At 42.6% G+C, this 14,151-nt stretch overlaps 1 protein-coding gene across 4 annotated transcripts in view; it reads right to left on the bottom strand.

Annotated features, from left to right (window-relative positions):
* The window catches only part of DOCK10 (dedicator of cytokinesis 10), a 500,094-nt gene that overhangs the window by 314,278 nt on the left and 171,665 nt on the right, over positions 1-14,151 (bottom strand). The gene's annotated exons all lie outside the window — the stretch shown is intronic.

Genomic DNA, 14,151 nt, shown 5'->3' with positions numbered 1-14,151 from the left:
AAAGGGAAGTGTCATTAACCCTCATACTGAAAGGAAGAAGCGCTGCTCACACCTTCCAATAAGACCAAAGTTTTGCATTTACATAAACAGGCTTAACTTAGCAACAATATACACATGAGTAACATGTATCTGCGGTGGTTCTGTGGAGGAAAGAATATAACTGGCACTTATGTGCAGTATTTGCTTTCTTCCATATACAGGTGCTTCTCACAAAATCAGAATATCATCAAAAAGATAATTTATTTCAGTTCTTCAATACAAAAAGTGAAACTCGTATATTAGATAGAGTCATTACAAACAGAGTGATTTATTTCTGTTAATACATAGAATAGTCCCAGCAAAATACCCCAAGATGGTGCACATTACATTGCTTATGTGACTTATTTGCATAGAATTTCCTCCTCTGTTTCGAATGCCAACAGACTATCAGACAATGCGTAATTTCCAATCAGTAGATAGCACTAGTCATCAAGGATAAGAGCACAATGTTACATCAACTGTCAACTTACAATTCAATATTACAGGCTTACACAAGCAAAAGTCTGTTTTCTTGACCAATCAGAAATAAATACATACATTCAAAAGTCAACATATAGATAACAGTCTATTCTTTCTGGCTTGCTAAAAATAGTCCAAACACAACAAAATTCACCCTAGCGAATTAATGTCCACAAATAACCATAGAACCAATATCAAAAGTGGACATAAATCAAATAATCACAAAAAGGAAATATATATAAAAAATAATTTTATTAAGAATAAAAATACAAAAAGGAGAAAAAACAGCAAATAATACTACATCATATTACAAAGTGTATATTTAATGAGGAGACCAGATCCATATAATAAAAAAAAAAATAGAAAAAAAAATATATATATATGACCTTCCAAAGTGCAAAAAGAAAAAACCCAATAGATGGCACTAATGGTAGGCCATCTATCTTAATAAAGTGCATATGCATCCACAATAAATAGTCTAACCCAGACAACTAAAGTGCATAAATCTCTGGAAAAATACTAGTACCAGTGTGAAGATGATCTGTGGCCCTCGAGGACTCCGACCCCAACGTACGTTTCGCCTTGAAAAAGCCACTCAGGCGAAACGTACGTTGGGGTCGGAGTCCTCGAGGGCCACAGATCATCTTCACACTGGTACTAGTATTTTTCCAGAGATTTATGCACTTTAGTTGTCTGGGTTAGACTATTTATTATGGATGCATATGCACTTTATTAAGATAGATGGCCTACCATTAGTGCCATCTATTGGGTTTTTTCTTTTTGCACTTTGGAAGGTCATATATATATTTTTTTTTTTCTAGTATCTTTTTTATTATATGGATCTGGTCTCCTCATTAAATATACACTTTGTAATATGATGTAGTATTATTTGCTGTTTTTTTTCCTTTTTGTATTTTTATTCTTAATAAAATTATTTTTTATATATATTTCCTTTTTGTGATTATTTGATTTATGTCCACTTTTGATATTGGTTCTATTGCTAAAAATAGTCGTCTGCTTAATTAAGATACAATTCGGTGTCTCCACAATGGGGTACAGTAGATAATGATGAATTGAGACTGGGGCTGGGGTACAGCAAATAATGATGAATTGAGACTGGTGGATGAGGTACAGCAAATTATGATGAATTGAGGCTGGCAGTAGGGTATAATAAATAATGATGAAATGAGACTGGTGGATGAGGTACAGCAAATTATGATGAATTGAGGCTGGCGGTAGGGTACATCAAAGAGTGGTGAATTGAGACTGAGGGGGTACAGCAAATAATGATGAAATGAGACTGGGTATGGGGTACAGCAAATGATTATTAATTGAGACTGCGAGATGGGGTACAGCAAATGGTTATGAATTGAGACTGGGTGATGAGGTAAAGCAAATGATTATGAATTGAGACTGGGGATTGAGTACAGCAAATGATGGTGAATTGAGACTGGGGAGTGGGGAACAACAAATGGTGATGACATGAGTATGAGCTGTGAGGAAGAGCAAATGATGATGAATCGGCGTTGGGGAAATCAAATGATGAATTGAGGGAGAGGTCCTGGTACTGTGCAGGGCGGCACTATGTCGCTTTTTTCTTCATCTGACATAGTATAGAAGTTGGAGAAAAAGTGGGGAATATGCTCTGGAAGCACCGCTCTAGATAACTGTGTGTTATTTTCTGCACATACAAGTCCTGGCTGGAAGAATTGATGGCGGTCTGTGCTGGATCAAGAAACGTAAAAAATAAATGTCACTGGCGAGTCAGTGTGTTACCGTTACACTAACACTGTACACTAAATACTATGTACAGAGCTCCTGTGTATATTGTCACTAGTGATCACTGTATTACCTGTATACTATAAACTATATACTTTGCTCCTGTGTATTATGCCACTGGTGATCACTGTATTACCTGTACACTGACACTATACACAGAGCTTATGTGTATAATGTCACTGGTGATCACTGTATTACCTGTACACTAACACTAAATACAGAGCTCCTGAGTATAATGTCACAGGTGATCACTGTATACTGACACTATACACAGAGCTCCTGTGTATAATATCACTGGTGATCACTGTATTACCTGTACACTATATACAGAGCTCCTGTGCATAATGTCACAGGTGATCACTGTATTTCCTGTACACTATAAGCCATATACAGAGCTCCTATGTATTATGTCACTGGAGTTCACTGTATTATCTGAATACTGACACTATATACAGAGCTCCTGAATATAATGTCACTGGTGATCACTGCATTACCTGTACACTGACACTATATACAAAGCTCCTGTGTACAATGTCACCAGTGATCACTGTATTACCTGTACACTATACACTGTATACTATGTACAGAGCTCCTGTGTATAATGGCACTTATGGTAATATTAGTATTATGTTTTTTTTATTATTAATGATCAGTATTGCAGTATTAGATCACTATGGGGTCGTAATATGTGGTCTGGTAATGGTGTGGTGGTATTTGTTCCTTGTATGTGGGATTATTTGGTCACTATGTGGTGGTAATATGTGGTCCGGCCATGGTGTGACGGCATTTGTCCCTTTTACGTGGTATTATTGATCATTTTTAAAAATGTATGTGACACATTCTCTTAAAAATGAATAAAAATATACCTAAAAAGAGTAATGGGTATTTTAACAAGTTTGTAATACGTTAAAGTAGAGTAGGGCTCTGCCAAAAGAGTCTACCTTGTCGTAGTGGCAGACTTAAAAAATCTTTCGCCAAAACAAAAGCTAATGGCTATGCAGGGCCGCCATCAGGGCATTACTGCCCTTACTGGCATATGGCCCTCAAGGGCAGGATTCAGCTGTACGCCAATAACTGAGTGTGCATCCTCGGACCAATTTTTGCACTGCAATAGGACCAGTGAGTTAATCAGAGGCCGGCAGCTGACGTCAATGCGCACATCACCGGCGTATGATGATTCCTTCCGTGCCTTAATGGTTGAGGAGGAGGATGCCGCTGGACCCTGGCCAGGTAAGGAGAATTTTTTTACATTTTTTTTTTATAGGGAGACATGGGGGGGGGGGGGGGTGCAAAATGACAGGACATACATGGGGGCAGGATGAGAGTACATATATGGGGCAGGATGAGAGGACATATATGGGGGCAGGGTGAGACGACATGTATGGGGCAGGGTGAGAGGACATATATGCGGCAGGGTGAGAGGACATACACTCACCGGCCACTTTATTAGGTACACCATGCTAGTAACGGGTTGGACCCCCTTTTGCCTTCAGAACTGCCTCAATTCTTCGTGGCATAGATTCAACAAGGTGCTGGAAGCATTCCTCAGAGATTTTGGTCCATATTGACATGATGGCATCACACAGTTGCCGCAGATTTGTCGGCTGCACATCCCAAAGATGCTCCATACAAGGCAGGATGGATCCATGCTTTCATGTTGTTTACGCCAAATTCTGACCCTACCATCCGAATGTCGCAGCAGAAATCGAGACTCATCAGACCAAGCAACGTTTTTCCAATCTTCTACTGTCCAATTTCGATGAGCTTGTACAAATTGTAGCCTCAGTTTCCTGTTCTTAGCTGAAAGGAGTGGTACCCGGTGTGGTCTTCTGCTGCTGTAGCCCATCTGCCTCAAAGTTCGACGCACTGTGCATTCAGAGATGCTCTTAGGCCTACCTTGGTTGTAACGGGTGGCGATTTGAGTCACTGTTGCCTTTCTATCAGCTCGAACCAGTCTGCCCATTCTCCTCTGACCTCTGGCATCAACAAGGCATTTCCGCCCACAGAACTGCCGCTCACTGGATTTTTTTTCTTTTTCGGACCATTCTCTGTAAACCCTAGAGATGGTTGTGCGTGAAAATCCCAGTAGATCAGCAGTTTCTGAAATACTCAGACCAGCCCTTCTGGCACCAACAACCATGCCACGTTCAAAGGCACTCAAATCACCTTTCTTCCCCATACTGATGCTCGGTTTGAACTGCAGGAGATTGTCTTGACCATGTCTACATGCCTAAATGCACTGAGTTGCCGCCATGTGATTGGCTGATTAGAAATTAAGTGTTAACAAGAAGTTGGACAGGTGTACCTAATAAAGTGGCCGGTGAGTGTATATGGGGCAGGATGAGGGGACATGTATGGAGCCAAGATGGATACATATGGAAGAGGGCAGTATGGAGACATATTGGCCCAGGATACGATGACCTATATGGCAGGATTGAGACACATGGAGGCAAGATGGAGACATATGGGGGAGGATGAGAGGACATATATGGAGGCAGGATAGAGACATGTGGAGGCAGAATGGAAACACATAGGGCATAGTAATGAGACACATGGGTGACAGGAATGAGACACATTGGGGTCATAATGGGGGACGTTATTATAGGAAAGTGTCTGGATGTAGGACATTATTACTGTAGGGGCTAATTAAGGGTTATTATTAGTGCTGTGATGTAATTTATTTTTGAAGCTACTGTTTTCAGTGGGGGGGTCGTGTTACTGTGCAGGGTGACACTGTCACTTTTTTCTTCATCTGGCGTAGTGTAATAAGTTGGGGAAAAATTGGGGAATGTGATCTACATAACTGAGTTATTTTCTGCAGAGATGAGTCCAGACTGTAAGAAGTGATGGCGGTGTGAGCTGGATAAAGAAAAAAAGCGAAGATGAATATCTTAAACTAGAGACGTCATTGGTGAGTCAGTGTGGTACCTGTCCACTGACACTATATACAGAGCTCATATGTACAGTATAATGTCACTGGTGAGTCAGTCAGTTACCTGTACACTGACATTATACACTGTATATCTATGTAACATCAACAATCTAATTTGCTTTGCTACACTTTTTCCATAATTCCCATTTATTTCTATGGTAGTTATGGTAGTTATGCAAACTGTAAAGCGCAGATTCTCTCAGCCGTTTTCATAACTTTGACACTGGTGGCCGCAACCTAGAAGCAGTTATTCCAATCTTGGACATGAAAGACAAAAGAATAACCTGTAAAAAAATTACTAATAAATATATAGATATATATTTTATTAGTGTATTTGTTGTAAATCTGGGTTTGGTAGGTACAAGTCCCCAATAATTACACAGCAGGACCCCATTATACAGTTTGTTGTATTTTTTATTTTGCACAGGTGCATCTCACAAAATTAGAATATCATCAAAAAGTTAGTTTGTTTCAGTTCTTCAATACTAAAAGTGAAACTCGTATATTATATAGAGTCATTACAAACAGAGTGATCTATTTCAAGTGTTTATTTCTGTTACTGTTGATTATTATGGCTTACAGCCAATGAGAACCCAGAAGTCATCTCAGTAAATTAGAATACTTTATAACACCAGCTTGAAAAAATGATTTTAAAATCCAAAATTTTCACCTACTGAAATGTGTGTTCAGTAAATGCTCTCAATACTTGGTCTGGGCTCCTTTTGCATCAAATACTGCATCAATGCGGCGTGGCATGGAGGAGATCAGCCTGTGGCACTGCTGAGGTGTTATGGAAGCCCAGGTTGCATTGATAGCAGCCTTCAGCTCGTCTGCATTGTTGGGTCTGGTGTCTCTCATCTTCCTCTTGACAATAACCAATAGATTCTCTATGGGGTTAAGGTCAGGCAAGTTTGCTGGCCAATCACGCACAATGATAGGGTATGTTTCCAAGGTAAGGAATGGCTCAACTTTTGCTCAGGATTTAACACAGGTAAAATCTGCATCTGAGGTCACTGGCAGGACACCTGCGTTTTTTATGTATTTTTACATGCGTTTTTTTCCGCGTGCATTTTTCATTACATGCTTTTTTTGTCACTTGAAATAAAGCTTCTTGAAAGTTGGCTTCTAGGAAGGTAAAAAAAAGTGATTTCCTGTTTGCAGATAGGGTACGTGCACACAGTCAGTAAAGGCTGCAGGTTGGACACTGCTTACATCTACACCGTCCAACCGACAGCGGCCAGATGTTACAGCATAGCGGATGGGATTTCATGAAATCCCATCTCCACTATGCGTTGAAAGACGCAGACGGCAGACCTGCATATACGCACATGCCGCACGTCTTTATAGACCGCAGCATGTCTATTTACGATGCAGAGACGCTCAGTCCCCGCAGCGTAAATTTCCCATAGACATGCGGTAAAAGCGAATTTAATTATTAGTCACATGTGTAATAACTGCGGGAACGCAGCTTACTACGCATGTGTACTAATTTACATATGTTGAATCTTGTGTCACATCCGGAAGTACGTGACGGGCCGGTGTCACACTTGTGAGTATGATGCGAGTGTTTCACATCAACACCTGGTGCTGCCACCGGCACTCGGACCGACATGTACGACTGCATAAAATACATGCAGCCGCACACTCCGCTCCCAAGTGCCGGGTGTTGATGAGAGAGACTCGCGCGAGATTCTCACATCACACTCGCAAGTGTGACACTGGCCACACAGGAATATGTAATGTCCTTTCCTTTTTATTTACTAAATATATTTTTTTTAAAATGGCCGTGCAATTTTTCAAACCAGCAGAGGGAAAGCCAGTGACTGGAGGCCGATGTTTATAGCCTGGGAAGGGGTTAATACCCATGGATCTTCCATGTGGGGTCCCCCTCTAATTAATAACCAGCAAAAGCTAGGCAGACAGCTGCGGGCTAATATTAATAGCCTAGGAAGGGACCATGAATATAAGGGACACCAGCTCACAGCCACCCCAGAAATGGCGCATTTCTAAGATGCGCCAATTCCGATATTTAGCCTCACTCTTCCCACTTGCCCTAAAGTGGTGGCAAGTGGGGTGATAGTTTGGGGGTTAATGTCACCTATGTATTGTAAGGTGACATCAAGCCCATTAGCAATGGAGAGATGACAAGAAGACACCTATCGATTACTAATCCTACAGTTGTTACAGGTTAAATAAAGACACGGCCAGAATAAAGTATTTTAATGAAATAAAACACCACACAGTTTTCTCATATTTATTGTACTGCTAATTCTCCGAATCCCTCTATCTCTTGCCAAAAAAAATGAAATAATAAACCAACATAAATACTTCCTGTTCCTACGTAGTCGTTAATAACGAGTGTCCCACGACGAGTCCAGCTCTGCTACATCTGGATTCCTGACATGCAGAGGTAGCAGAGCTTGTAGATGACCGCCGGAGATAACTCTACATTCCTCACGATCAGCTGACCGTGAGAACCAGCCTAGAGACTGGAGATAACTCCGATGGTAACGTTTACGGCAGTTCTCGCGGTGAGCTCAGTCATCGCAAAAACTTCAGTGGACGCGGACTTCCGGTGGTCACAAGGTAAGAGATTATTTAAATTAGTTTGCATGCGTAGTAAGCTGCGTTTCCGCAGTCATTACGCATGTGACTAATAATTAGAGGCGGTTTTACCGCATCTAATGTTAGTCTATGGGAAATCTATGCTGCGGGATGGAGCGTCTCTGCATCGTAAATAGACATGCCGTGGTCTGGAAAGACGTGCTGCATATCCGGATATGCAGGTCTGCCGTCTGCATCTCAGAACGCACAGTGGAGATGGAATTTCATGAAATCCCCTCCACTATGCTGTAACATCTTGACGCTGTACGCAGCGTCAAACCCACAGCGTTTCCTGACCGTAGAAACATACCCATACTGTTGTCTTTAAACCAGGTGTTGGTACATTTGGCAGTATGGACAGGTGCCAAGTCCTGCTGGAGAATGAAATTTCCATCTCCAAAAAGCGTGTCGGCAGAGGGAAGCATGGAGTGCTCTAAAATTTCTTGGTAGACGGCTGCGCTGACTTTGGTCTTGATAAAACACAGTGGAACAACACCAGCAGATGACACGGCTCCCCAAACCATCACGGATTGTGCATTTACTGAATGTATATTTCAGTAGGCCAACATTTTGGATTTTAACCCCTTCATGACCGTGGGATTTTTCGTTTTTCCGTGTTCGTTTTTCACTCCCCTCCTTCCCAGAGCCATAACTTTTTTATTTTTCCGTCAATTTGGCCATGTGAGGGCTTATTTTTTGCGGGACGAGTTGTACTTTTGAACGACATCATTGGTTTTACCATGTCGTGTACTAGAAAACGGGGAAAAAATTCCAAGTGCGGTGAAATTGCAAAAAAAGTGCAATCCCACACTTGTTTTTTGCTTGGCTTTTTTGCTAGGCTCACTAAATGCTAAAACTGACCCGCCATTATGATTCTCCAGGTCATTACAAGTTCATAGACACCTAACATGACTAGGTTATTTTTTACCTAAGTGGTGAAAAAAAATTCCAAACTTTGCTAAAAAAAAAAAATAAAATTGCTCCATTTTCCGATACTCGTAGCGTCTCCATTTTTCATGATCTGGGGTCGGTTGAGGGCTTATTTTTTGCGTGCCGAGCTGGCGTTTTTAATGATTCCAATTCGGTGCAGATACGTTCTTTTGATCGCCCGTTATTGCATTTTAATGCAATGTCGCGGCGACCAAAAAAACGTAATTCAGGCGTTTCAATTTTTTTCTCGTTACGCCGTTTTGCGATCAGGTTAATGCTTTTTTTTTTATTGATAGATCGGGCGATTCTGAACGTGGCGATACCAAATATGTGTAGATTTGATTTTTTTTTTAATTGATTTACCGTATTTTCCGGCGTATAAGACGACTGGGCGTATAAGACGACCCCCCAACTTTACCAGTTAAAATATAAAATCTTCTTAAAAGTCGGGGGTCTTCTTATACACCCTATGTCGTCTTATAGGGCCGGTGAATATGTGCCTTTTGGGGGGGGGGGGAGTGATCCTGATGACGAGGGGGCGTCTCACAGGAAAGTGAGTATCCCCCATTACCTTATCGTAGCGGTGCAGCGTGGGGGTCTCTGTGCTGGGAGTGGCGGCGGCGGCTGCTGTGCTCTGGTGCGGCGGCTGCTGTGCTCTGGTGCGGCGGCTGCTGTGCTCTGGTGCGGCGGCTCCTCTTCTGTGTGGGGCCTCTGTGCTGTGGGGTGGCGGTGGCGGCGGCATATCTTTATCCAGTTGGGGCTCCTCCGGCATCTCCTTAGCCCTGGAGGCCCCGCCGCAACTCCATCGGTGCAATGCAGCGGCCATTTTCCCGGAGGCAGCTCAATAGGTGCGATGCGGTGGCCTCCGGGAAAATGGCCGCTGCTCAGATTCAGATCTCGTCCCGAAATCTCGGGACACGAGATCTGAATCTGAGCAGCGGCCATTTTCCCGGAGGCCACCACATTGCACCGATGGAGTTGCGGCGGGGCCTCAAGGGCTAAGGAGATGCCGGAGGAGCCCCAACTGGATAAAGATACGCCGCTGCCGCCGCCACCCCACAGCACAGAGGCCCCACACAGAAGAGGAGCCGCCGCACCAGAACACAGCAGCCGCCGCCGCTCCCAGCACTGACACCCCCACGCTGCACCGCTAGGATAAGGTAATGGGGATTACTCACTTTCCTGTGAGACGCCCCCTCGTCATCAGGATCACTCCCCCTCCCCACCCACCATATACACCGGCGTACAAGACGATTCCCGGCGTATAAGACGACCCCCGACTTTTAAGAAGATTTTCGGGGGTTAAAAAGTCGTCTTATACGCCGGAAAATACGGTATTTTGATTGGGGCGAAAGGGGGGTGATTTAAACTTTTATATATATATTTTTTTCACATTTTTTTAACTTTTTTTAACTTTTGCCATGCTTCAATAGCCTCCATGGGAGGGTAGAAGCAGGCACAGCACGATCGCCTCTGCTACATAGCAGCGATCTGCTGTTCGCTGCTATGTAGCAGAAAATCATGTGTGCTGTGAGCGCCGTCCACAGGGTGGCGCTCACAGCTACCGGCGATCAGTAACCATAGAGGTCTCAAGGACCTCTATGGTTACAATACTGAAGCATCGCTGACCCCCGAACATGTGACGGGGGTCGGCGATGACGTCATTTCCGGCCGCCCGGCCGGATGCGGTAGTTAAATGCCGCTGTCTGCGTTTGACAGCGGCATTTAACTAGTTAATAGCAGCGGGTGAATCGCGATTTCACCCGCCGCTATTGCGGGCACATGTCAGCTGTTCAAAACAGCTGACATGTCCCGGCTTTGATGCGGGCTCACCGCGGAGCCCTGCATCAAAGCAGGGGAGCTGACATCGGATGTACTATCCCGTCCGAGGTCAGTAAGGGGTTAAAATCATTTTTCAAGCTGGTGTTATAAAGAATTCTAATTTTCTAAGATAATGAATTTTGGGTTTTAATTGGCTGTAAGCCATAATCATCAACATTAACAGAAATAAACACTTGAAATAGATCACTCTGTTTGTAATAACTCTATGTAATATATGAGTTTTACTATTTGTATTGAAGAACTTAAATAAACAAACTTTTTGATGGTATTCTAATTTTGTGAGATACACCTGTATATACATAATAGCTGAAAATATACAAACTACTCATTATCATTACTAATTAATTGTCCATTTGAGTCAGATTGGCTATTCAGCTTTCTCTTAGCTTTTTTCTTGCTATTTTGCAACCTCAATGGAAAATATGCTGATCTTCTACTCCCAGAGGCCAGAATAGTAAATCTGTCAGGCCACACATTAAGAAACAGGAGGTCTGTTGCTAAAAAATCAGCAGTTCAGAGCCCAAGAAAGTCTAAGTGAACTTCTCTGGTTGTCATGCAACTTTCCAAGAAACATATCATTTATGAATAGAAAATACACAAAAATCATAAAGTTCCATATAAAAACTCAGAATGGGTCAAACCCCACAAACAAATGGGATTTACCACCAAAGAAGAAATCTGGACAACAGAACAGCATGATCAATTACGGTAGCTTTGTATATATAACTATGCTTTACTAAATAATTTTTGCAGACTTCCAAAATAACTTTTTGCCTTGACAACTCAGTCGGAGGTATAACAATCCTTACTGAGCTTCCTCTATGTGCAGCTTTAGGAAAATGTTATAACTATGTGATTGTAAGGCTATGTTCACATGTACTGTTTTTGATGCGTTTTGCTTTTTTGTTACTTTTTTGTGTGGGTTTTTTCGCTGCGTTTTTTTTCATGCTACATTTGTCTCTTGTGCATGCTGACAAAGTTTAGCCCCCTCCCCAAAATAAAGATTCTGCTTCATAAATTTTTGGCACAAAAAAAGCAGCAAAACCTGATACCTGTGTTTTTTCACCACCCACTACTTTCAATTGGTGAAAAACTCTTATTAAACGCTGAAAGAAGTGACATGCTCCATTGTGCGAAGACCAAACAAAGCACAAAATACTGTGGACAAAAAACCAAGCTGTGCGTAAAAGATTTCCGAAATCTTATAGACTTTGCTGGTACTGTAAAATGCAGCTGAAAATCTGTATAAAAAAGAAAAGCATCAAAAAATGCAGCAAAAACGCCAAATGTGAACATAGCCTAAGAACAGCTGAGTACTAGTCCCATCCTGTAGTAACCATTGTGTGGTCGGCTCCTTTGTCAGGCTATGATTTTGGTCAACAGTGGCCCATTTTATGCTGCTCAGTATATCAAAATCATTACGTAAAACAGGATAAATGTACTTGTAATTCAATTATCAAAGCCTATAAATATGTTACTATAAGGCTGCCGTCACACTAGCAGTATTTGGTCAGTATTTTACATCAGTATTTATATGCTAAAACCAGGAGTGGAACAAATAGAGGAAAAGTATAACAGAAACACGTCACCACTTCTGCATTTATCACCCACTCCTGGTTTTGGCTTACAAATATTGAGGTAAAATACTGACCAAATACTGCTAGTGTGACGGCAGCCTAAGTCTGCTTCAATTCACTGTTTCCCAATCACTAATTGATGAATTGTATATACGGTGCATACAATGAAACTGATTAGGTACATGATGGAAATACCTGCAGGGCTCTAATTTTGAATATGCCCATTACTACAATATAAGCCACGTGAGTTGTTTTACCTCAGCATTTGTAAGTCAAAACCAGGAGTGAGCGATAAATACAGAAGTGGTGACATGTTTATATGAGGGCATATTCCCATGATCAGGAAGTAGTAGCACTTTGAACGCAGAGTATTTTCGCTGCATCAAAACGCTGCATTCTCATTACACAGGTAAATCCGCATCTGCTCACTGAACCATGCAGATTTACCACATCCAATACACTCTATTGTTGAAATTTCTGTTGCGGAGACTAGTGTCCCCACAAGAGACATTGATATGCTGCAGCGCGTACACCCACGCCTCATGTCAGTGTCCGCAGGTGATCCGAAGGCGCACATACATGCATTTTGGACATAGGATTTCTAGAAATCCCATCCACTATGCTTTAACATCTGTCCGCTGCGGTTTTGACTCCTAAATACACAGCTTCAAAACCGCAGCAATTCCTGATCATGGACACGTACCCTATACTTTTCCTTTGATTGTTCCACTCCTGTTTTTTCCTTACAAATACTGAGGTAAAAAACTCACCAAATACTCAACGTGTGCACATGGCCTGAGGGTATGCCCACGTGGGGTGGATATGCTACAGATATTTTTTCTAGATTTTCTGGAAAGAAAATCTGCAATATATTGCAGTAAAAAAAATTAGCACCTTTGCTAGTACTGTAATAAGATGCTGATTTTGCCAAATCTCATTCATACGCTGCAAAAAAAAAACCCACTGTGGTGCCGGTCAACTATATGCTCTTTTTTATTGTCGAGTTCACACATTTTTAGATGACTTGGGTGTAAATTGTGGAAAATCAGGGACAAAATTAGAGTGTAAAACGTGTGGATTTTACAGTCAATTACACCACAAAACTGCAAGTGATTTTTTTTTCTTCCCATATGCATGTTCCCTAAGGTACACAGTGTTTTGCAGCGTTTTGATTTATGATATAAAAAATTCTATGATTGACTTGCATTTTTTTGTCTCTTTTTAAGGCCTGTTTCACACGTCAGTGGCTCCGGTACGTGTGGTGACAGTTTCCTCACGTACCGGAGACACTGACACACGTAGACACATTAAAATCAATGTGTCTCTGCACATGTCAGTGATTTTTCGCGGACCGTGTGTCCGTGTGCACAACACAAAGACATGTCTACGTTTCTCCGGCAGCACGGTCCGCAAAGCGTCCTGCACGCGTGCACACGGAGAACAGTGTGCACTCTCCTCCGTGTGCACGTACCGCCGGCAGCTTGTCCACCCCTATGGGAGGTGGAGCCGCATATTCATCACTGTAATGAGCAGTACCACGTGACCGCTCACACAGGACAAGCTGCCGGCGCTGAGAGGAGGCATCGCGGGAGCTGGGTGAGTATTTTAATGCAAGCGGGCGGGCGCATAGGGGGTGCGAGGCAGGAGGTGTTCACGAACTTTATTTTAAACACCAAAAAAATAACAAAACCTTCATTTTTCATTCCTTCTCTCCAGCGAACGCTGCTGGGGAGAAGGAATGAATGCCGTCTTCAGCACCAAAAGCAGGGGACAGCGCTTAACTCTAACGCTGTCTCCTGCACAGTCCGTGTGGTCCTCGGTCGGCACACGGGCAGCACACGGCTGCCGCACGTGTGCCACACTGATGTGGCACGTGAGCACACGGACACGGATAACTCCGGTACCGATTTTTCCAGTACCGGAATTATCTGGACGTGTGGGACAGGCCTAAGGCCGCAGTCACACTAGCGTATTGCATCTGATGCGAGA

Source organism: Ranitomeya variabilis, chromosome 2 (assembly GCF_051348905.1).
Source record: "Ranitomeya variabilis isolate aRanVar5 chromosome 2, aRanVar5.hap1, whole genome shotgun sequence".
NCBI classification, from domain to species: Eukaryota; Metazoa; Chordata; class Amphibia; order Anura; family Dendrobatidae; genus Ranitomeya; species Ranitomeya variabilis.
Note: the sequence above shows the minus strand (reverse complement) of the source record. Positions and strands in the feature narration are given on the sequence as shown.